Source organism: Anas platyrhynchos, chromosome 4, assembly GCF_047663525.1.
Source record: "Anas platyrhynchos isolate ZD024472 breed Pekin duck chromosome 4, IASCAAS_PekinDuck_T2T, whole genome shotgun sequence".
NCBI lineage: Eukaryota > Metazoa > Chordata > Aves > Anseriformes > Anatidae > Anas > Anas platyrhynchos.
This window is the reverse complement of record NC_092590.1, coordinates 5811218-5835856: the sequence shown is the minus strand read 5'-3', so window position 1 is coordinate 5835856 and position 24639 is coordinate 5811218. Positions and strand designations below refer to the sequence as shown.

At 40.5% G+C, this 24639-nt stretch overlaps 1 protein-coding gene across 1 annotated transcript in view; it reads right to left on the bottom strand.

The window, feature by feature from the left end:
• Positions 1-24639, bottom strand: part of ARSJ (arylsulfatase family member J) — a 180165-nt gene that overhangs the window by 138813 nt on the left and 16713 nt on the right. The window contains exon 2 of the mRNA XM_072036893.1: positions 18468-18567. The gene's annotated coding sequence lies outside the window, so the exon portion shown is untranslated. The remainder of the gene's footprint in view (positions 1-18467; positions 18568-24639) is intronic.

Here is a 24639-nt window from a genome sequence, read left to right as displayed (position 1 = left end):
TCTGCCAAACGGGTGAAGTCACAGAGTGCAGATTAAATTTCATTATATCCATCAGCAACAGAAAGTGAAGTTTCACCATTGCAGGGTGTTTATGAAAACCAAGAAATAAAAATCTTTCTGAAACATAGTGGCTGCGAGCCTAACAGGTGACACCACTTTCCTAAGTGCAAGGCACCACCCACTGCTGATTCACCCATAGCTATTTCCATTTCTTGCTAGCCTGCGTGTGCTTAATAATGTGACATTCAGCTCCTTCCCAATGCTCTTGGCATTTAGCTCTGCACCCCAGTCCTGTGGTGCTTCTCTCTATTCACCATGCAAGTCTCGGGCCCAAACAGAAAACTTGAGTACAGCACTACCCCTCAAACCTTAGATCCCATAAGGACTGAATTGGGATACATTTGTACACAGCATCATTTTTTGCTATATCTTAAATACATTGAATCCTTATTCTTTCAATGGCTGAGCACCGCACACTTAAAAAAAAAAAAAAAAAAAGAGGAAGTCCTCTACTCTTGATCTTTTCTAATTCCTAGATCTTCAGTGCAGCAAATGGAAAGCACTTTACTAATATTTATGAATAAAGACTCATAATGCTTTTGCATTTCCCCCATACAGAGATCACTGACAAGAAAAAAGCCAAGAAGGGGTAAGTATTTTTTCAGAGTTACAGAAGGAGCTTTTGGGAGCGTTGTGTTTTAGCCACTCTTCTCCCTGACTCTGCCACTGCTGCTGCAGCCCTCACTAAGCACATCCCTGGGAATCTCCAAACATCTCTAGCATGAAAATTGTTTTAGATTTACCACTTTTCATGTATGGGCCATTCCTGTTCAATGAAATTCCACATTTGCTTTTTTTCTCTGGGTCATTAATATCAATCTCCATCTGTTCCTCCTTTATTGGCCTAGGCTTTCCAGGACAAACCCTTAAGTCCCCACCAGAGAATCTCTCTTCAAGAAGCCAGAAGTACCTGTTTGCCATCATCTTTCTGAATACGTTATTTCCTTCCAAATCCAATTTGGTTTCTTGCTTCTTTAAAAAGCACACAGATAAGTTACCATTTTTATTACAATGATGCCAACGTTTACAAGAGAAACCTGTATATTTTTTCCCGTCCTAAGAGAGCTTAGAGGCAAATAATGTTTTCAGAAAACTAAAGTATAGTACCAGATAGGAGATCCTCCCATAATCATCTATTTTTTGGTCTTTTTTGATAAAGTGTTTTGAAACACTATAAGGAATGTTGGAGATCTAGGTAATTCATGTCCTATTGTTACAACACCTGAATTTAAGGCAAGCTCAGATCAGAGCTCGGAGCCCTTACCTGAGCACTTGTATTTCCTCCTGCTCAGTGCCCAGAGGTAAGGACTGCCAAAGGCTGTCACCATACCAGCTCACAGGGCACCAAAGGCAGTAGCTAAGGGACTTTTACCTTATAAAAAGTTAGGTATTTTATGGTAGGCTGACATCTCCTTCATTTGAGGTTCACGGCCTTCAAAGCCCTACTGAGGCAAGTCTTGGCTTCTTCTCTCAAAAATGGTCAAGGGACTGGCCCTTCCTTTTAAAGGCAGAAGGAGAGGGAACTGGTTTGTTTTTTTAACACAGTCAGATTTTATTCAGATGCTGGAGAGATCACTTGAATTGTATGATAAAACCTTTATCATGTATCTCAACCAGGCTGAACTCAGCTGTAGGCTCTTGTTGAAGTCTCATTTCGAGAAATATTGTAGAGACTCTACAAAATACCAGTTAGGGATTTCATTTGATAGGGAAGAGACTTGGATGTCAGTCCTTCCAACACATACCTCATGTAAAATAGGCTTCCTCACACAAAATATGATGGCAGTCTCATTCTGTCTGCATCTACTGGGTTGATCCATTCAGGCAGACCCCACAGGAGATCAAATAATTTCCTGTCAAGACAGAGCCATTTGCAGACCTGTTCGGACATGCAATGCTAATGTACTTAGAGATTCAGGTGCTTTCAGAGCACTGTACCAGAAAAAACATGACTACTGTCGTGTATTTTAGGACTTGGATGGCCTAAGTGGGAACTGGACAGACCTTGAGTGCGCAGGTCAATCTACACACCTGCCCTAAAATCTTATAATTGCAGGAAGAAGTCTTTTTGTGCTGCTACTCAAAGACTCTCTCAATTTAGAAACTGGACAGTCTCAAAAACAGAATCACAGAATTTCTAGGTTGGAAGAGACCTCAAGATCATCGAGTCCAACCTCTGACCTAACACTAACAGTCCCCACTAAACCATATCCCTAAGCTCTACATCTAAACGTCTTTTAAAGACCTCCAGGGATGGTGACTCCACCACCTCCCTGGGCAGCCTGTTCCAATGCCTCACAACCCTTTCGGTAAAGAAGTTCTTCCTAACATCCAACCTAAAACTCCCCTGGCACAACAACTGAAATGAACATACAAAGCATCAGAAAATCAGCACCTGTACTGGAAAACTAACTCAGAAAAAGAAGCACTGAAGACAGCAGCCTGTTTTCTCTGTTGGGAGTGGTTCTGTGAGCCTGCCACTTTGCAGTCCGTGAAGAGAAAGACTGAGATCTCTGTGTAAGCTTAGACCTTGTGATTTTCATCAACTAAATCTATGGTGCTTCTGTGATGCATTTGAGTGAGACTTGGCTGTGGTTTGTTTAAAAAAAAAAAAAAAAAAAAAAAAAAAAAAAAAAAAAGATAAAAAAAATCAGCAGAGTGCTAAGTTCAAAGAAGCTTCTGATCATGCCATGCTTTACAACGTTTAAGAAAACCTAATAGACCATTGAGTTATTATCCTGATATTTATAAGATTAAAAATTATAACATCCTGAGGGATGAGGGAAGATAGAGTGAATGTACAGTCATCTTCTAACCAATGCTGCTTCAGCAGAGGAACATGCTGTTAAACTAATCTTCCTGATTATATTCAAGAAAGTACAGAAAATGCAGGACACATCACATACCTCACTTAGCCTTTTGGAAAACCGCTGATAACATTTTACTAAGAGCTTGTCATGTGAAACTTAACAGATTATCTACAATAAGATAAAGAGTTCAAATGAAAATCCCAGTTTTGAACAAACATCTAGTCAATGCCAAGATCTCTGAATTTTCAGATTTACCAAGAAATAAGAAAAAGTAAACAGCAGTAAGTGGAAAACCTGCTCGCATTTATTTAGGTAGCCCATGGTAATAGAGTTTCTAATGTATCTGTGTCAAATCTTTTCTCAGAGCAGTCAGTATTGTCTTACTGCTTCTCCATACACAACTTTATATTTATTATCTCCTGGCCAGACAGCAAAATTCTTTGTGAATGTCTTGCTATTGGAAGTCTCTACAGCATGTAACACAAATGATCCTGATTTATAGCCACAGGTTAGTTATGCAAATTTATAATAACAGAAAACTATCTCAATCAGAGCTACAGAGTGCTTGTTATTTTGATATTAAATAGTTTCCATCACTAAAGCTGTTTGGAGACCCTCACAACAATCCTGTGGGTGCTCTTCTTTTTAATTACATCCAGCCAGGATGGAATGGAATTCTTTATTCCATAAGGAATAACTCATGAGCCACATACCTGCCACATCTTTGCTCAGAGGCTGCAGTTCAGTTCTTGATCCCTCTGCTTTATAAGATATGGCATGAAAGGACTTAAAAAAATAAATAAATAAGTCCCACCACAGTTTCCTGGAGATTGTAGGAGGCACTGGTAAGCAGTCCTGATTCCAGCTGTACAGCTCAGGTCTTTTGCTGTGTCTATGCAGACCTGCTGCTGCCAGTAATGCATTCAAGACCTCATTATGTTAAGTGCTTTGACTTGGAAAGAGGAGAGTAGCCAGAAGTTCTTGAAAATGCTCTGCTCCAAGCCTTTTACTTCATATCCCATTTCCAAAAAGCTTAATTTAATTTATATGTCACTGTGCTAATACCTTCATACATGATAATTATTCATTATGAAGCTAAGGGATCACTTCTAATCTTTGTTGGTAATGAATGGACAAAAGCATTTGGTGCAGACTCGTGTTTATATGGCCCCCAAGGCCACACCAAACAGATGCCTTTCCACTCGCTGGCTGCACAGCGGGCTGAGCGATCCTCAGCACAATGCACAAGTGGTGGCAATGCTTAAATTCTCACTGAAGAGAAGGTGTGGAGCTAGAATGCATCACTGGAGTTACCTTTCATCCAATTCCCCAGCCACATATTCCCATGCCTGAATCCTCTTCCCACTGCAGGCTACAGAGGCTCACCGTGACGACATTAGAGTCAATGGAGGGAGGAGAGGAACAGGACTTTTTACCTTTTAGAAGCTAATTTCTGCAGGTAGAGGAAGTGCTAATGCTGTCACGCTGTGAGAAGGTACTCTATTTTCTTTTCTGCTTGTTCCGTATAACAGGAGACGGCTTCACCATCACTGACAGCTGTTTGAGAGCTTTTGTCCTAACCTGCACCGCGACCCAGCCTCTCAACCAGCCAGAAAAATACAGGAGCCCTCCAGTGGCCAGAACTGCTTTAAACCGTACCACAATTACAGTTCCCTCGGTTTCACTCCCCCTTACAGAGCCTTCCTGGAAAGATGCTCTGTTTTTATTCATCTTGACGCTGCTGATGGATGGTGGCCCTGGCAGGAATCAAAAGGCTGCTATCTTCTTGGGAAGTCTCTTTGGCTTTGAAACGCTCTTGTCCTGCTTTCAAATAACCCAAATCTTTCTTACTAACTGTGCACGGTGGAATGTATGGCTTTAACTTGGCAAATGAGAAAAGTGAATTATCCTCTAATTGTTTCAATAAAATGGAAATGAGACTGGCAGAAAGCTCTGGTGCAGTTAGTAGCATTTTCAGTTTGCAAACTAGGTATTGCATGTGGTTAATACGTGCCATCACACTCAAACTACACTCTGGTGGCTCAGAATTTACTGCATACTCTGTTCTTCAGGATATAAATTCAGTTCTGCTTCCACCAAAATGCAGAGAATAGTTTTATTGCATAGCTTATTCGCTTAAGTCTATAAAGAAAACACTTTGCAGTACACAAAGACCTCTGCGGTCCTCGGGGTCATCATCCCCCTAACCTTTAAAAGCACAGAAGCATTACCTTGAGGAGGGTTAGTGGTCTACTTCTGACATTCCTCTGTATGTTGAATTGTGCTTTATTCTGCAGTAGTATTGGTTATTTAACCAGGGTTACGCATGAAGCACGGTCCTACCCCTTGCAAGACTCTGCTAGCTGAGACAACACACCCACAGCATGCAGATGAACAGCATCAAGCGTCCTCCGATCTTATTGAGACACAGCATAATCATAGGCAACTGAAATGAATGGGAACTGTCATTTATTCCAATAAAAGTGAAATTGCTTCCCCTTTCTACAGCTTCAAGGACAAAAAAAAAAAAAATGTAGTAAGAGAAAGCAAATCTTGTTCCTGTCAACCAGTTCTTTCTTTAATATTGCTTTTGGCAATTGCATGCCTAATAACAAGGGACATTATTACTGCCCAGGGTTTTGGTCAAACAGCGACCAAAAATAAAGTTCCTACATTTCTAAGAAAAAAAACAAACAACAAAAAACATAGAAGTCAGAGCCAAGGTATCATAATTCAGACAACCTTCAACTGTTAATGATTTACTTGTATATTTCTGTAGGACTTAAACAAAGGAAAAGGTACTGCTTACCTAATTGCCCTTCATTTTACTGCTGCATTACAAATACATTATGATATTTAGATTATATATACATAGATAAGATTATATATGTATTATGTACATTTAGATGATATATATAGATAAGAATACCTACATTCTTGCCAGAACTGTATCTGAGTATCTTCCAACTCTTCCAGAGCAATTGCTCAACTTGTACAACTTTATATATGACCCCAAAGATGCAAGTACACCTTCCCACTTCACTGACCATTACAACTTCACAGCTGTTCGCAGTACCCTTAGATCTCTTTAGTAGACTCTGGGCCAGATTCACAGCTGATAGTGATTTTTCACTGCTTTGCTAAGCTGTAGACCAAAACTGACATCTCCAGTTTAACAGGAGATGAAGAACAATGCACTGTCCTCTAGATAAACGTCAGGCTGGATCAGACTCTATTCCTGTTTGTGCTACTTTGGCTCTGTGCTGAGCTCAGATGGGGTTTACATGATTTCACCATTTGTGCTCTGCATAAAATTCTCCCCACAGCTAGGAGTTACCCTAACAATTCAACAGAGGCTTTGAGCTTACAACCTGTAACATTTGCCTAAGTCTTATCTGGCAGTCTGCTTTCTGTTACCCAGCTAGCCCAGTAATTGTCCGTGAGGGCCGAGTTAAATGATTCAAATGATAAACTTTCTTCCACTTCCCCAGTCACCCAAAGGAGTTGCTGTCAGTGTTCTGGAAAAGTAGTTCTAGTCATTACACTTGCTAAGTAAATACACAATGTAAAAATTAAAACCCAGAAAAATATTTCCAGACTTCTTATATAAACATAGTTTACCGGTTTCTTTAAGCCAAGAAAGTTGAATGGATCACTTATGATCCATCTTTTCTCCTCCCTTAAAAGCCTAATTCAGCCTCATCAAAATCACTGATTCTACATTAAGGCTTAATTTGTTTTTTCATAACTTGAGACTGCAGAGGAAAGCCAGAGAGACATAAAACATAATTTTACTACAATAATCAACATCTTCTGCCCTTTTTTTCTTGTTTATTAGTATTTTATGAGGCACTAATTCATTATTCTTGGTCCAAATTATACATTGATGTAACTACAAAGACTTGGAAGAATCGTTCCTGGTATACAAGGACTGATGGAACTCTTTCTTATCTTTGAAATGATTTTTAAGTCCTCATTTCACAAAACCAAGGAAATGCTATTTCTCTTTCAATAACATCTGTAAGCTCTGCAGGAGAATACATTTCTCTGTCCTTTCAGAGAATACAGCTCTGCATTATAAACTAGCTATAGCTCTTTTCTACTTTACAGCATGCACAGATTAGCTTTTTCCAGAGATTACTTGCTATGAAGTAAATATACTGGTGCCCTGCTGATAAGTTCATTGTTTCCTTATAACAACTGCACATAAATCCTGTTTCCCTCTCTAGACTGACAAGCTCTTGAAAATATGCTTCATACAGACATTGGCAGTGAGTCACTTATAGTATTGCCCTAATAATATCTGAAATGTCAGCTGTGCTTCCCAGAATCTCAGTTAACCTCTGCTCTTCGCTGCCTATGGACTAGGAATAAAAATCTGCCTTGCACTGTGCTGGATTGAGCGTTAGCAATCTCAGCCAGCTGTCACCCAACAATGTGACTAAGTACTATGGGTGGCTCTTGACAGCAATTCATCAGGGACGTCTCTGATACAGGATCAGATCCACTATGTCCATACATTATCTATAGACAACAGCAGGATGTATCTTTTTAAAGGTGCAAAAAGAAATAATTTTATTCCATTTAATCATGAGCTGCAAAAACATCAGGCTTACTGTTTCTACCATTGCTGATGTATGGGGTGCCCAGTCTTCTAGGACAACTGTCCCCAGGCCATACGTATTATTTGGGTTCATTAACTGGTATATTCTGTATTAGGAATTCTCAACTTCTGTGTTGAAAAGGCCAGGGGGGATATTGAAGGAGAGCTGCTTTCTGCTGATTCTGAGGTTTTCCATACATGGTAAAATCCCTCTGTGACTTTAGCTGCTGCAGAATCCTTTCTGAGATATGTCCTTCAGAATATCTTTAATCAGAATGCATCCAGAAATAGAGATGGGAATATAAGGACTGCAGCAAAAGCAATAGATCAGCGCTTCTGACAATGGTAAAGCACACACTTGGAGATAAAGAGGGTGATCTGCTTTCACTCTCAATTCCCTTATAGCTAGCTCTACCACACGCTGCCTAAAATCCTGAAGTGCCTGTTCTGATGCTTGCGGGATGAAAAGATCTTGTGAATTTGGCTTGGAAATCTAGTAACAATAGAGCACACCACTGATTCACTGCATATGACAGTGAGCAGGAGGAGCAATCCTGCAGGATTTGCTGCAGGATTTCTGCAGGAACAATCTAAAATGCAGTTCCTGCATGAGGCACTGGGCTGGCCGGATAATCTCAGTTCCTAGAAATGGCAGTAAATGAGCCGAAGGGACCGGTGACGTTATATGGCCCATGGATGCTCGTGATCTGGCTGCACCATCCCGGAGAAGCCGGTGCCATTCTGTTGGAGAAAGGCTGGGCTGACAGGGGCTGCTCTCATCCCAGACACCTTGTTTCCTCCCACCTGACAGCTCTTAGGAGTACATAACGCACTGCTGATGGAGCTCAGATACATGAGACAGTAGTTTAACTTTTCTAGATCGAGGAGTTCTCATTTAAAAGGCAGCCATTACCTACATCACCCAATGACATCAGCTACCCCTGGGGTTTCTCAGTACCTCCAAAAATGTGATTTTTGGTTTCATTTCTCTGAGTAGTGTCCATATGCTGAGAGCGAGGGGGAAGGTGTAAGCAAATGCAGTGATTTTTCACTTTTTTAAAATGGAAAAGCAGTGTATGCCAAGAAATGCCGTCTTTCTGTTTGCTCAGACAAGTTGCTAATGTCTACATTGCAAGATGCGAGAGATAAAATATTCTCCTTTATGTGTGCACATGTGGGAAGGAAAAGGGCTGGCATAATGTAAATTATGACTGTTGAAAGCACAGCCCCATGGGAGTAACTTCCTAACATGCTCAGCTGCAATGAGCAAGCACTGCTTGAGAGAAGAAACAGGGGAATCTTTGTGAATGCCCTCCTTTCCCCTCCGTGCCTTTCAATATTTAGCAAGTCCTTCCCCAAATCCTTATTGGTTGACTCTGTTCTCCGAAGGGGTGGGAAGGGTCGACTCTTTATTTTAAACATATGGTGAAAACACTGAATATAACATTGGGAATTTGCAGCTGGAAAATGGATAGCAAAAGGGATGTGATTAAAAAATAATAATAAAATTAAATCACGGCTCAAAAAGGGGAGGGGGTAAGTGGTATGGGAAATCTTTGCAGCTGGAGCAGGTCAGAAGGACAGAATGCATTTGCACATTCAGTTTATTATTCCAAACTGAACTGAAAACAAGGCTCAGAAGTGTAAGTCTGTAGTCGAGGAGCAGAAGGGTGGGCAATGGTTGGACAGGACATTTTTTAAAGATTAGTCACTTTAATATACCCATACATATCTTCAAAAAAATGGACCAGATTCTCAGTGGGTGTAGAAGACAGCAGTTCATAGAACCATATTATTTACACTAGCAGAGAATATTTCTAGTCCTGCCAAACACCAGAGTAAAAACTTCACAGAAACACACACATAGAGCAACAAAGTGGGAAAGAGCAGACATTGCAAAAAGTGTCTTACTGCTAAAAATACATGTCATGTTTTCCTTTTAGTTTTAAAAAGATTTCGCTCTAGAGGTCTACTTTCCCCACACGGTGCAGCTAATTTTAGTTGCTCCCACAAGACACAACGCTAAACATTTGTGCCAGGCTGCCCATTCTTCTTAGGGGGTATTTTTTGTTTTGTTTTCAAAGCCGTCACCAAGGTGGAGCCTATGCTGCAATATTTAGTATTGAAAAGGTCTGATAGTTGTATATATACTGGGTTAAACTTTTGGAGACTAACCAACTTAGCCAGTCCCTATTAAAAAATGTCCCTGCGAGTACTTACTGTGTATTTTCCACTACAAAGTGGAGACACCCTCACAGCCACCCTAGCTATGCTTGCCTATCCCATGCTGGCAGGTGTCCTTCTGCAGTGGCGTTGTCCTTTTCTGTTTGTGACCTCCCCCTTCTTGCAACGCGCTGTTATAAATTATAACGAGGAAAAAGACCTGCACCTAGGTTGCACTAAATGTAGAGAAGTAAAACAACAAAAATACAGATAGTAATTATCTTTCTCATTTTCTTTGACAGGGGCCACGTCCATATAATTCGGAGGAAAGGCTGAAGCTCAAACTGAGAAGCCTCCATTAACCAAGAGCTGTGCTGAGGCCCTGCAGAAGGGGTAATATGTTCTTTCAAAATGCTTCGGTATGCCAAGAAGTTTCTAGACATTTTACAAACCAGATGCAGTAACTTTAGCTTCGAACAGATGACTTTCTTAGCAACTGAAAGGAGGAGGGCAGAGCAAAGCAGGCTATTATTTTGATACATGGGAGAAAGAGCAGAAATTTCCTTAGCACCACAGAATGAGGTGTTCCAGGGAGAAAGGCTGAGATATCTGAGGCAACAACTGCTGCAGCAGGTGACACGGCTGTGACACCCCTCAGGTGTGCAGGACGAACCCAGCCCCAGCTTTCTCATCCAGAAACCTCTTCACGCTCCCCTCTGCTAATGATCTGCTGTGGGCTTGGTGTGTGGTGTGCACGCCAGACAGCTTCAATTAGAAGTAAGAGGCAGTGTCATATTTTGTTAAAAGTAAAAGTACTCAGCTTTGAATGCTTTCCAGCAGGCACTTTTTTTTTTTTTTTTTTTTTCCCTCCTAGGTAAAAAGCACACCAAGAGGCAGAACTGGTGGGTAACATTTGGCATATTCTTAGTCTTTTGGAAATTCACATTTCTACTTTTAACTTTCCTGCTTAATGATAACTATATCCACAAAACACTAAGTACAATGTACGCCTAGGACTTTCTTTGTCTTATTTAGCATCAACCCCAGCTGATGATGTGCTTTAAATGCAATTAACCAATCTGTTCTGGTATAAATTTTCTTCTATTTTTGGCAAAACTCCATCACTTTCCTCAGTACTGTTTTTAGAGAGAACTATAAAAGGTAAGGTAAACATGATATGCTTCCTACATACACACTGCAACTAGAGTCTGACCTCTTGTTCTGGTTTTGTGTCTTCTGAGAGAGATAATAGCTAGGGAATTTTTAAATAAAAGAAACATCAGAATGAATAGGTAGTGCTGGCATAACAAAATAGAAACGAGGCAGGCTCTTTGTTACAGAATTCATACTCATTAAAATTCACTCTAATAAGGCAGGACTATTTATATTTTTCTAATAAAAAGGCATTTTGATAAAAAGCAAAATCATAACCTTTTTTCTTGTAATAACCTTTTTCCTCAATACAAAACTGGAATCACACAAACCTTCATTCCCTGGACTATTTCACACCTTACTCCAGAGAGGTCTGAAGCTACAAATTTTGACGACAACTAGTAGCGACTTTCAGAATTGAAATGAGTTAGATCTAAAGAGCTATAAGAAAAGAAGGCATAAGACAGGTACAAGAGAGATGTCAGAAACAAGAAAGCAGGGCAAGGACTGAGGACTGTACATACACATGAACATGAGGCTGGGAAACAGCAGCAGGAAGCAGAGCTCTGCATCTGGTGACACAACTGACGTTGTTGAGGTGACGGAGATGCAGTGGGGCAGCTCACATGAGTGGAGTGCTGTGATGGAGATGGAGAAGCTCCCTGGGATGGGCAGGCCCCCCATGTGAAGGAGCAGCTTTGAAAAAAGATGGGGCTCTCCTATGGGACAGGTGGCAGTCTGGGTAAGCGCTTGTGGGTCATGATCAGAGGGCAGGCTAGCAAAGGGGACATCATGGTGAGAAATTGTTATGGACCACCTAAGTGGGGTTAGGAAGCAGATGAAGTCTTCTTTAAATAAACCTGAAGGTTCTGTATTGCAGGCCACAGCTCTCAAGGAGGACTTTAACCTCCCCGAGATCTGCTGGAAGAGCAGAATGACAGAGCACGAGCAGTCCAGACTTCTGGAAGGTGTCAGAAATAACTTGGTACTGGCACTGCATGGGCCACCAAGGGGAGATGCACAGCTGAACGTTCACTACCAAAGACATGATGGAAATGCAGGAACACTGCCTGGGACATGTAGGGATTGTGTTAGGAAAGCCAAAGCTCATCCGAAGTTTAGACTTATGAGGGACATCAAGGATAACAATGAGAGATCCTACTGCTCCATCAGTAGGAAAAGGCTGAAGAATCACAGAATCATCCAGGTTGGAAAAGACCTCCACGATCACCAAGTCCAACCTCTGGCCTAACACTAACAAGTCCTCCACTAGACCGTGTCACTAAGCTCTAAACCTAAACACCTTTTAAGGACCTCTAGGGATGGTGACTGAACCACTTCCCTGGGCAGCCTATTCCAATGCCTAACAACCCTTTCGGTAAAGAAGTTTTTCCTAATATCCAACCTAAAGCTCCCCTGGTGCAACTTTAGCACATTACCCCTCATCCTGTCGCCAGGAGCATGGGAGAATAGACCAACCTCCACCTCTCTACAGCCTCCTTTAAGGTACCTGTAGAGTGCAATAAGGTCGCCCCTGAGCCTCCTTTTCTCCAGCCTGAACAATCCCAGCTCCCTCAGCCGCTCCTTATAGGCCTGCTTGCCCTGCAAGTGCCGCATGATGACTCTCAACATAATCTGCTCCATCAGATTCCCTGGCACAGAGGACAACTGACAAGCCTATAGTACCCTGGGGTCTACCCTCCAGCCCTTCTTGTAGATGGGCGTCACATTTTCTGTAATCTTTAACAGCAGTAGCCAGACTGAGCTCCAAATGAGCTTTGGCCTTTCTAATTTTGTCCCTACACTTCCTTACAACATCCTTATAATCCTTCTGAGTGGCCTGCCCTCTTTTCCAAATATCTTAAACCTTTTTTTTTTTTTTTTTTTTTCTAATCTCTAGCTACAACTCTCTGGTTCAGCCAGGCCAGTCTTCTTCCATGCCGGCTCATCTTTGGGCACGTGGGGACAGACCACTCCTGAGCCATTAAGATTTCCTTCTTGAAGAGTGCTCAGCCTTCCTGGACTCCTCTGCCCTTCAGAACCGCCTCCCAAGGGACTCTGCCAACCAGTGTCCTGAACAGCTCAAAGTCAGCCCTCTGGAAGTCCAAGGCTGCAGTTTTACAGATCCCCCTCCTGACTTCACCAAGAATAGAGAACTCTACTATTTTGTGGTCACTCTGCCCAAGACATCTCCCAGCCACCACATCTCCCACCAGTCCTTCTCTGTTTGTGAAGAGAAGGTCCAGCGGGGCACCTCCCCTGGTAGGCTCACTAACCAGCTGCGTCAGGAAGCTATCTTCCATGCTCTCCAGAAACCTCCTAGACTGCTTCCTCTGAGATGTATTTCATGTCCAGGATATGTCTGGGAATTTGAAGTCCCCCATGAGGACAAGAGCTGATTTCACAACTTTTGCCAGCTGCTAGTAGAATTCCTCATCCATCTCCTAATCCTGGTTTGGCAGTCTGTAACAGACCTCCACCAGGATGCCTGCCTTGTTGTTGGCCTTCCCACCGATCCCAACACATAGGAACTCAACCGTATCATTCCCAGTCTCAGCCTCGAGTTCCACAACATCAAAACACTTTCTAATATAGAGAGCCACACCGCCACCCCTTCTGTGCTGCCTGTCCCTTCTGAAGAGCCTATAGCCAGTCATTGCAGCACCCCAGTCATGAGACTGGTCCCACCATGTTTCAGTGATGGCAGCCAAGTCATAGCCTGCCTGCTGCACGATGGCTTCCAGCTCCTCATGTTTGTTACTCATGCTGTGTGCATTGGTGTAGATGCACTTCAGCTGGGCCATTGCCTGCTCCACGCCTTCTTTGCCTCGCTCTTCACCATAAGGCGAGGCAAAGCTGTCACCCACACAAGTCTGTGGGATCAGACAGGCTGTACCAGTGGTATTGAGAGAGCTGGACAGTGTCCCTGAAAGGCTGCTTGCTGTCACTCTTGAAATGGCATGAAGACTGGGGAGAAGGTTGATAGCAGTGCACTCAGCAGAGGGCCATCGAAATGGCTGGGGGCTGAAGGACTTGACTGAAGAGCCTGAATTTTCCTTGGATAATTACCTTTCCTTGCAGAGATAAAAATTGTTACATCATTTTAAAGGACAGGTAACATTTTGGAGCAGCATGAAGTTTTCTCTTTATAGGACTTGCAACTTTTGTGCCAATCTCTACCAAATAAACCACAATATGCCACATAATGACCCAAACTCACTTCCCATTTACAGCTTCACAACGATAAACCCAAATTCTTCTCAAGAATACAGAATTAAATATTATTTCAAAAGAAACCTGTTCTTAAATAAAAACATGAGTTTATGAACCTGCCTGAAAATCTTCACTATAACCTGAGAGAAAGAATCCTTCTAAATAACTCTTGCAAAGTATTTGGACAGCTGTTTAATAACAACCTAAAAATCCTGCTACTTGAGTTATATCAGAGTTTCTACTTGTGCTTCCAGCTGGCTGATGCCTGGTCTGTGGGGACTGGAGACAAGAGCCAAAGATACACTTTGCTCTGTGCAAGGATCAGAAAATGGACAGGTGGAGAGCCAAATCATCCCCTCCGCTTCAAGGTGCCTTGGGCTGGAACTTGCACAAAAACTGACCAGACAGCCTGGAACTCCATAAAGAAATGTAGATGCAGATGCCATGTGTCTGTGCATGTAGTCTGAGACCGCTGCAATTGCTTCATGACTCTCAGGTCTTGGACGCTGATGGGTGGCCAACCTCCCTTTGCAGATGAGGCTTTTCATCAGATGGATTTTGACCTCTTGTAGAAAACTGAGCCATGCAACCTTGACAGGCCTCTGCAAGTGAAAACTGACCTTGGCTTCCTTACAGAGAAACCTGGCCCCTGCGCCTGTAATAGGAAAATGTGATATATAAAAGTTCACTCAGATTTAGATATAAAAAAGGAAAAACACATAATGTCGTAGGGCTGGGTTAAACCACCTGAGAAGTAAAGGTCATTCCATATAGTTTGTTGGAAAAAAATAGCACTGGAAGCATGTTTTATTTGAATATGCAGACCTGCTGAAGTCAAAATGTTGTGAAAACACATGAATTTCACTTTCATTTTGTTTCATGAGAAAGCAGAAAACTGGTTGAAATGTCACCGTAAGAAGAAAATATTTTTATTATTAAAATACTAAACCTTTTTCTTCATGAAGAATTCTGAAATGCTAGCATTTTGCCCCATTCTTTATTGTAGACAGACTTCAAAATTTCTAAATCTTCCACTAGAAGAAACTCTGCCTTAGCACAGTTCCAAAATTTAGCTTGCCTGTTCCTAAAGTGTTTTGTGGTGTATGTCCTATATAACAGAGGAGAAACAAGATGAGATAACTAAGATAAACAAGATAGGTAAGAATGCCTCATGCCTTATTTCTTGGCCAATTCTTGTAGCATATATGGACTTTCATGTCATATAACAGTGCAACCATGTGACAGAACTCAATATCAGTTCAATCCCTCAACTGCTTTTATACCTAATCCTCACAATATTGAGGTTGCACAGAGACAACAAGCAGAAGCAGCGCAAGGCAAAGCCTTTGACTCAGCTCAGACTACACATATGCCTTAAAGACATGTTAGCAGTAGTGGTATGTTAAACACCAAAAATATTTCATCTTATCCACAAAGAACGGTTCATGTAGAGATTAGGGTTGTCCCGGGGGGATATCCCAGTGCAGGAGCTCTGTACGTGAAACCATTCTTCCCGCCTTGCTCACCGTACTGATTTATTCAGAGTTCTGCCTGAATGCATTTGCCTGACATGGAGTTTCTTCATCTTTAAGCAATGTTTTACAGAACCCACTTCCTGCCTTGCCATTGCCAGAAAAGGAGTTTCTGGTAAAATGAGAAACAAAGCATGTCAACTAAGCATTTAATGTAAATCAGTTGTGATCTTACATACTTCATATGGAAAGCTTCTCACTGATTTGAATATAGATCACATCAGGCCCTTCAGGTACTGTGCTTCAGAAGCCACGTACCTGGGCAGGGTTCACTTGCCTGTACTGCATGAACTGCGGGGGCACTTCTCCCCACAGTCGCACCAGGAATCAGTTTAGGTGAATCCATGTCACACAATTCATTCTTCTCATAACTGACTGTGTGTCTACATTGCCAGGTTAATATTTTGTATAGAATCACTGCTGTTCATTTTTTGGCAAATTCTAGCTAACAATTTGCAGAAGCAAACATTAAATTCATGAGTTTTTAAAAAGTCCTGTCTTTCTTTGTAATAGTTTATTCCTTCAATTTATTTTTTTTACTATTAGTGGGACAATTTTACAACCTATTCAATTGCTCCCACAAGCCATTTTTACTTACCTAAACTGTTTTTAAGTATCTAAGTTTCAAAATCCATTTTTGCATATTTGCTTCAAAGGAGCTGATAAAACTTAAAAGAGCTGAAAGCATGTGGACCTGCAGGGAGGGCACATTGTTCTGAGGGTATTAATATAAGCCTCATGTTTACAATGTATGTCTTTAGGAAGGATGCTAGAAAATACTCCAAGCTGGGACAAAACACACATCCTTGTCAGTCCTGTTATCTAGATATAGGCATGTGATGGTTTACTACAGTTTCAAAAGTTATTCTTGAAGGTGTGGTGCATTCTATGGATGTACAAAGGCCTGGACAGTGGCTATGTGCTTACTTCATCATAATGCATTTTTCCCTGTTAGCAGCAGCAACAACAACAAAATCAATGAAACACTAGCCTGCAAGATAAAGAAAGAAACTGAAACTTGATTTTGTTTCCTTCATGAGGACAAATTATCATAGCTTTTCTGTGCAGTAGGCTCTGTGAGTGTCCATGGCTTGCACAGATCTCCATCATCCTGCAGCATAACTCTCTGCTGTTATGCAACTGGCATTAACTGCATGAAGCCATGTCTAGGGCTTTTCTACTTTTATAACATTACTTCCTACATTTACCTGCACCTGAAGAAATACCCTTCTTTCTCCTGCATGCACTAATGAAGGAGAAATCAGAGAAAATGGAAATTAGGTGCTAGATATAAAATGATAGCATAAGTATTTAAAATCAAACTCTTGACGTCCACTAGCTTCCTCACCCAGCAGAAAGCATTACTCATGGTAGGAATCAAAGGCAAATTAATTCAAGGGCCAGAAACAAAATCTACGGTTTGCTAGGGAACTCCAAGGAAAATGTTTTTACACAATGAAAGAAACTCAAACTTGTTGGTACCATAAATTAAGATATCATACATAGAGAATTATTCAAATTATCTAAGAAGCTTGTTTCAAATACCAGAAGTTTCAAATATCAGAGCCTGGTATATGAAAAACCATTTTGTCTGCTCGTCAGATCCCTTTTAGAATCCAAATTTAGTCAGAACTATGTGCTGCAGAACTTACAAAAGGCCAAAGCATCCAAAGCCTAGCCAAATCGATGGCATTAAAACAAGCCACTATGGACCAGCTAGCAGCAGGACTTCCATGAAATTTCAAGTGTATAAACTCTCTTTTTGATAGAAATATATGTACAGAAGCGTAATTCATTCCTCATAGGTCTTTATGCCCCTAATGGTTGGTGCAAACTGAGCCAAAGATGTTGCAGTATAGTGTCTTCTAGGTTTTGTGAGTTTTATTTTAAGGTATTCACCAAAGAGCTGGGCAAATACCCAAAGGATATAAACAGTAGAGAAAATGTAGCAGGGAAGTTCTTTTATGCTACTTGCAGAAGAGTGTTTGCAGATCCCAGAAATGCATAGAGGAGTACTCTCAAAGCTAATTTATTAAGTTTATTATTGGACTTTAAAAAGGATTACTTCCACTGAGATATATTACAGCTAGTCTAGACTGTAACAGAAATCATGACTGCAGAATAACAAGAAGGGCAAACCATGAAAAAAGAAAGATTTAGATGGAAAGAATTCTACCAGTCACCGTTTCTCTTTCTGCCACCCAGAACACTATGCGCAACAGAACAAAAATGTGGGGCTGTGTGCCAAACCATTTGGATCTAAAATGTTTTTTAGGCCTTCAAAACAGGGGCAAGAGAGTCAGTCTTTTAGCTGGAAGCAGTAGCCAGTTATAAAACATCCTCAAATATAAGCTATGTTTTTATTATGTCGACAAAATCATGTTGAAGAATATCTAGAATGTATCAATGAACATAACTAGAAGCAACAGGGTAGCAGAGACAAGACTGAGATTCTCTGTGAGCCACTGGATTTTACGTAACTGGCTGAACAGTACAGAGGACACAAATTCTGGATTTACGGGAGGCCAAATAAACCACCAAGGCAGTAAAAGAAGATGAGAATCAGTGTGTCATTTTCTCCCTTGGATCATTTCAGAGGAAAAAAAAAAAAAAAAAAAGCAGCAAAATCACCACCATCAACAAAAAAACAGCATTAAAGACAACAGTAACAAAATAAGAAAGCAAACAGGATAAAAAATAATTCTTAGTGGAGAAAAGCAAAAAACTACCCACAGATTTGTTTGGAGATTACTGAAACAAGATGAAGGACAAGCCTAATTGGTTTGCTCTGCAGTTCACAAACTCATTTGCAAGTGTTTGGTAATTCGTACAAACTGGGTGGCTGAATCCACTGCACCCAAAAGTTATGCAATTAGATGTAGGCCTTTGGCAGAAGCTTGTGCTTGCAAACATCTGCAGAGTACACACACTTACCTGGGATTCCAGCAGCACAGGTCTGTTCTGAACTGTTTTCCTCTCTGCTTTCCAGTCTCAGCATGCCAGTTTCTGTCCCGGTATCTTTGTTCTCGTAACACTGAGGAACAGGCAAGAGGAACAACATGTCACAAGTCACAACCAGCCTTCTGCTCACATCTGTACAGAGGAGCAGGAGGAGCCCAACACCTGCCTTACCCAAAAGCTGTTTGTGTAGGTTTTGATGCACCATCAAAACTGTGCCTCTCTTCCTTTTATTTTTTTTTTTTTAAATAATTAAATGTCTTTCTTTCTGAGTGTGGGTTTTGCTATGCTGGTGCAAAAGAAAGCACAAAAGAACATCATTGCTGTGAGCACTTTGCTGATAAACTGATCCTGAACAAATGAAATACTCTAATGACAGACTCTTCAGCTGATAAAGTGGGAAGCCAGAAAACTAATTGTAAGGCAATTTTATTTGGAAATCTTGTTTGTTCACCTGCAAATCCCCTGGCACGTATAGCTATGAGCTGTTTGAGCAAAATGAATCAGTTTCATGAGGAACGGCGGCAATTTGCTGAAGACTGACAGAAAAACGTAGCTACAGGATAACAACATAAACTGAGAGATCTGCACTTCTCCAATTTTTGTGCAAGAGACAACCACAGAACTGTTGTCTCTGTCAGGGACTGTGACTGGCCAGAAACCCACATCCATTAAAAGAAGACACTGCAATTCCTCCCCAGTTTTCTCCCAGCACTCTGAGCTGCTTGCTCATAGCGTCAACATCATCTTTTTGTTCAGCTGACACCTGGGGAGAATGCAACTCTGATTTCTGGCCTGTGGTTTTATTGCTATTTTACTCCAAATAAAACCCAGCAGTCAAAATATGATGCTCTCCTGGTAATTTTCAGACACAAATCAGGCAGCAAAAATTTCTTAATAGACAAGAGTACGTTGTGTTTTTTTTTCTGTTTGCAGTTGATTCCACAAATGTTTCTGATATCAGCAGATACCAGACAGTGAACCAGACAGACACTGAACTATTCGTGAGGAAATAAGGACCAGAAAGTGCAAATCAGGGAGACTCTTTGGGTTTAATTACAGAGAAACTTGGTGCCTGGATAGTATTCCCTAATTTCTAGTGGTCCTAATGGTAATATGCACAGAGCTGTTTGTTTTGAGTGGTAGCAGAGATGAAAGCAATAAAGTTATCCTGAACTTAGACAAACTCTACAACCCTGTAGCATTTATTAGAGAAGGTTCTCTTTTCCTGTCGAAGTTGCAAACCACCACGCAGACGTTAGCAGGGAGTGATTTATCTGCTGCACAATTCCCTGGGACCTCTCTGAAGCCGTCTGTCTGACAGGTCCTCAAATTCCACACTTTATGAGCTCTGGAGAACGTCAGACGCGCAGCGCCCTGGGTGTGCCAGCTCCTGCTGCTGTTGTGAAGGGATTTCTTGGCATCCTACCAAGCGGTGCTCCTTCACAAAGCCTGCTCAGTTTTGCTCCGATTATCTATTTTGATCATCACAGTAGATTTATCCTGAAAATGGATGGAGTTCTGCCTTTTTTTTTTTTTTTTTTTTTTTTTTTTTTTTATCTGTTGCAGGCTAACATTTGAATGTCTGGTCTTTATTTAATGGAGGTGGAGTGATTCTGCCTCTGATTTACAGGACTATGCCATACCACTGCAGAGACCTGTTAAATGGATAAAATTACACCAGGAAAGCACCTACCAGCCACAATTCACAGAGAGTTTTAGAGTCTTGGGACTGGCGAAATGAATTTGTGATTCCCTATTTTTGCAGTGTTTGAAACAACTTGAGAGTGATATCTTAGATTTGCTTTTAAAAACAAATCTGGCCACAACTTGGTATTAATTGTCACGGTATTCCCCTGCTACCATTGAATGGAGTGACACGAGCAGTTACATTTACACAGGTTACAGCCAAATGACCAAATCACACAGCATAAACAAAATAGGAACGCACAGAATTGCACTAAGCTGTAGCTGAGCTTCAAATTTTTAGTCCCCATTAGAAGGTGAATAAATTTCTACTTTAAGGAGCTGGGTTCTGGTTTTGAACATATGGATTTGAAGGCATTGCACTCTCATACTAAGGTCCCGTGGGTCTAGTGAGGGTCAGTATCTGGCTGCAGGAAGGAAAGCTATAAGTGAATGCAGGACTTTACTCTTCAGTTCGACTAAAGACTGAAAAGTTGTGTGTGTGTTTTTTTTTTGTTTTTGTTTTTTTTTTTTTTTGTTTTTTGTTTTTTTTGTTTTTTGTTTTATTAACCATCAGTCACCTAAAACGTTCTGCTTCCTGGTATTTAAGTTGAAGGCCACTTTTTAAACACGTGAATGAAAAAGAGTGTTTACTGAGAGTGAAACATCTTGGTCTAAGAAATGGGATTAGGTCTACCCTCCAAGCCCCAGCTCCGATTGCACAGAGCCCGGTGTTCTGCTGGAGGCTCAGCACACGCTGTTTCCTTCTCTTGCCCGTCCACACACAATTTAGTTCCCATGGGAAGGAAACCTGAGCCTGCAGGGCAGAACAGAGCCATGGTGTGCTTTTGCTCAAACCCCAGTGTAAGGTAAAAGCAGAGGTAAGAACGCAGGAGAACTCCTGCCCTACAGTTTACACATAATGGCTGATCAAAGATGACTACATTGTAAATGTATAAAAAGATATAAAATCCTACAAATATGGTAAATGTGGAACAGACGGTTATGCATACCTTATAGTATTACCACACTCAGACAAAGCTGAAATGTCCTACTTAAACAATTTCCTCCTCTTTCTTATCTGATGGAGCTTTATAGCCTTAGAGGAATTGACTTTTGGTTCACATATATCATGAGTTTTGCTATTCCATGTTTTGTCTTCTTTTTTCTTTTTCTTTTTTTTTTTTTTTTCAATAATTCAAAGCTGTAGTCACTTTTATTCAGCAAACATCCCCTATATGCTCCAGCAGGCACTTTACTATCTCCTTTGCTCTCTCAATGTTTCTACTTTGAGCACAGCTTAAACAGATGCTTTATATTTATCCTAATGACTATTTACTTATTGAAGCAGGAAACTATTTAGGAGTTAAAAAATAAGAGTATATTAGCTCTTTGTTTTTCTTGAGATGCGTTCTGCTTTTGAAAACTACCTGAACATCTAGTTTGATTGAAGATCTTCTGCCTTCCTCAGACAGCTAGAAAACGTTTATGCAGAACAGATGGTTCTTGGATGTGGGCGTATGACTGCTATAAAAATTAGCAGATAATAATGATTTTCATGAAAGATTTGTCAAATTCAAGGTGGTACCTGTTAAAGTTTGTTGTTCCTGAGAACCTGCTAGAATAACAGAATACCGAGTTGTCAAAAATACATATAACTTCTTTTTCTATCTACGAGGGTCCTTCCAACTGAGGGGAAAAAATTCAGAACATTTATCACTCTTGTGGTCAGAATTGGTCCCTTTTGTATCTCTAACATTATTGTTTATCTTCTTTAAATAAAGAAACCACAGTGCATGATAATCAACATTTCTCAATTATTTATACCAAATCTTATGATAATTTAAGGACAAAATTTAATTTACCTTGTTTCATTACTGGCTCCTGAATCATATTGTCTTACAATGCTAATGTAGTAGCTATAATTCTAATTCCCTTGACGTCAAGAGGGAATTTTACCTGTGACTGCATCAGGATCTGGATTTTACTCAACGTCTTTAAATCAAAGTCTAAACAAGGAAAAGAAAAAAGGGCAGAGCAAAACTGATTTTAGTCATGGTGAATTCACTGGATCCTGGTGCATGTTTATACTGGATTTAAGGCTGAAGCATTGATTGACAAAGTAGCATGAACATTGCTATGCTGATGTAGCAGAGAAAAAAGAAGTTTGTGATGTCTGTTCAGAAAAGAACTGACACCTGTCAGTGTGGATTTTCCTTGTCATTTATAAAATACTTGAAGATGAATTTTGAAGAGGATTTTCTGTGGTGGGAAGCACAGAAAGGTTTCAGCCTACAAAAGGCTGTGATTCCTATTCATCTGGGGGGATGCACCAGCAGAGAAGTTCCTGGTTTTCCCCTAAGCTCTCAGGAGTAAAAAATTCCTGTCTCCTGCAGTCAAAAGCAACTGTCCCTAGAGAACAGGACAAAACTTCTCTTTTAGCTCCTATAACAAACTTCCAACCTTCAGCAAAAACGACCAGAGGCCAAAAATCTAAAGCTTTCCATTAGAGATGGAAACCAGAGAGATCAACTTCTCATGTATCTACAACATGTCATGGTTGTTTTAAGGATTTAGCTGGACTAAAAAAGTAAATTGAACGGAAACACCTGTTAGTTAACATTTTCCACTAAAAATATTCCCAATAACTATAACGAACAAGTCAGTGGGCCACCGTCAACTTAAAGTTTGACCACAGCTAGGTTAAATGCTATTCATTCGTCCACATGTACCTTAATGCCAGAGCCTGGTGGACCAATGAGCCTTTTGCTGAGCAAAGAGTTCCTTTAAGGAGCTCTTTGAGCCAACTGTTGGTGTAAGTTATTCTTATCTGCTCAGTTTGTGAGCCCATTTGAAAAGCTCCTGCAAAGCCTCAATATTCAATATTGCTTTCTCAATATTCAATTTGATATGCCCATAACTCAGTCTGACGAAAACCGATTTTCTCTAGAGAACTCCAAAGCCTTTCTTCTTGGTGAGGGCAATTTCCAAGCCATATTTCAAGTTTCAACTCCCAGTAGTTTTGGCTGTAAAAGTGTTTAAAAAGTCACTCTCTGTATAAATACAAATGCAGATAAATCATATACATATTTATTTTTACTTTGGCATAGAGATTTTTTTACCACTCAGTTTCACCATATTCAGGAACAGCTGAATTGCCTTTGCTCAGACTTTCCAGGCAAAATAAAAATGCAAGCAGTTGTAGGCAGAGTGGAACATCTGAGACTCAAAGGTGAAACTTCAGAAAGCAATTAAACCTGAGAGACAGAAATCTTAATTATAGTTGTTTGTTCTGCCCTTTCTGCGGTGTAATGAAAAGCTCTCTCCTTCCAACACTTTTGGTCAGATATTATGTAAACATGTCAATGTTTAGAAGCTTATCCAAATTCATACGGAGCAAAAATACCATTGTAGATACATTTAATAAATACCACATCATGTTTATGCTATGCTATATCCTTGTGCAGCCTACTGCATGCATATGAGCTAATCTGTAATCTACATCTTGTCTCAAGTATTCAATATACTATATAGCATATATAAGCCAAACTGAAAATAGATGTTCTTTGTGTGGTCAAATTAAGCCCCTACTTGTATGAATTTTGTCTCCTATGATCTTTGTTTTATTCATGCAGTAATGATGAAAGAACAGCTTTGTTTCCAATGTAATTTCATTGTTATACTGCACATTTTAAACAGGAAGCAGAAAATAAATATTTGCTTTTAAGTAATCCAAAAGAGTGCCTTTCTCAGAAGAATAGTTTCTATATTTATTTAAACGTGCACAATATGTATGAATACACCAATGCTTCCTACATTATCTTTTCAATTAGTTTTTACAACTTACATTATGCTCAAATCTTGTGTTCTTCTAAGCCATGGTAGTGTTCACAATTATGTCCTTAAATTCTAGATGGTAAAAGCAACACATTTGTAGTGGCTCATCAAACAGGAGCATGCTTAAGGAAGAAAAAAAAAGGTGGCAGACCTCTGATTTGGCATGTGAATAGATCTGCTGGTTACTTGAGAAAGGCACTCATGACTGCAAGTCAAGTGCTTGGGCTGGAACTCAAACTAGTCATGAAAAATATTCAGATGACTGATTTACAGCGACACTTGTAGGGAACTGTAAGATGTACCCAAAATGTGAGTTTTTTGTCCTAACTCAGCTGGCAAGCTTGTGTAGGAACTGAAGTAACAATGATCCCAAAGGAACTGCAAAGCAGAAGTGAAGAAACTTGAGCAGATGAAGAACAACTTAAGTAAGCCTAGGAAAAAAGGGATAATGTAAAGAATAGAGCAACAAGAGGCACAAGAGTAAGAGGGAAAGAGGCACAGTGTGGTAGGAAAAGATGACAAACATTGAAACACTTGCTAAATCTCATGAAGACTTCAACAGGTAAATCTCCTTTGACTAAGGTAGGAAAAAGCACGGTCCACACATCTGTGAAGTTTGTAATCT